We start from the raw sequence: 1,108 nt of genomic DNA, 5'->3' as shown, positions 1-1,108 counted from the left end.
AGGGTTGCGATCCGTTGCTGGACACGGAAAAAGACAAAAGACAAAAAAAAAAAGAAAGAAACTCCAAAACTGTTTTCCAAAGTGGCTGTATTATTCTCCAGCAATGATGAGTGTTCCTGTTGCTGTACATCTTCACCAGCATTTGATCTTGTCATTTTTTTTTCAATTTTAGCAATTCTAATAGGTGTGTAGTAGTATCTCATTGCTTTAATTTGCAATTTCCTAATGGCATATGATGTTCAGCATCTTTTCATATGCTTGCTTGCCATATGTACATATTCTGTGGTGAGGTGTCTGCTCAGATCCTTTGCCCGTGTTTTCAAATATGTTGTTTATTTCCTTATTGTTGAACTTTAAGAATTCTTTGTATATTTTGGATATAAGTTCTTTACCAGACAAATGTTTTGCAAATATTTTCTCCCAGTCCATTTCTTGTCTTCTCATTCTCGTAACAGTATCATTAGCAGAGCAGAAATTTTAAATTTTAATGAAATTCAACTTATCGATTTTTAAATTCATGAATCATGGTTTTGGTGTTGCATCTAAAAACTCAGTGCTAAACCCAAGTCACGTAGATTTTTCTCATTTGTTATCTCCTTCTGAAAGTTTTATAGTTTTGCATTTTACATTTCTGTCTGTACTCAACAGTATTTGTTAAACAAGTTAATGAAGGCTAATGGCAATAGAAATAAAACAGAAGAGCTTTGATGGGAAGAAAATTACTGGTTCTAAAGGTTTTGAAGGCACCAACATAAAGTTAGTAGTTAAAGCCTGTCAGGAATTCATCCAAGAAACTAAGTTGCCTTGAGACATAGTTGAGACAGGCAGATGGTCAGAAGGGCAAGATTCAGAGTAGACCAATAGGTCAGAAGAGACACACAAGGCTCTGGTTCACTCTGGATCAGAGTTTCAGGAAAAGCAGTCCAGTACCCTGGAGAGCTCCCCAAAGAGCCCACGTTTTGACAACATGTGAGCTTTCAAATGCCCCTAGCTGACAGCATCTAAATTCTCTCATGGTCTCACAAGACCAGAAACCTATATAATTACACAGAATGAGCTTTAAATAACTCTTTTTAAATATTACAACAGCATAAAAATTAGGAAACAG

This window comes from Galeopterus variegatus, unplaced genomic scaffold, assembly GCF_000696425.1.
Source record: "Galeopterus variegatus unplaced genomic scaffold, G_variegatus-3.0.2 Scaffold13192, whole genome shotgun sequence".
Lineage (NCBI taxonomy): Eukaryota > Metazoa > Chordata > Mammalia > Dermoptera > Cynocephalidae > Galeopterus > Galeopterus variegatus.
Note: the sequence above shows the minus strand (reverse complement) of the source record.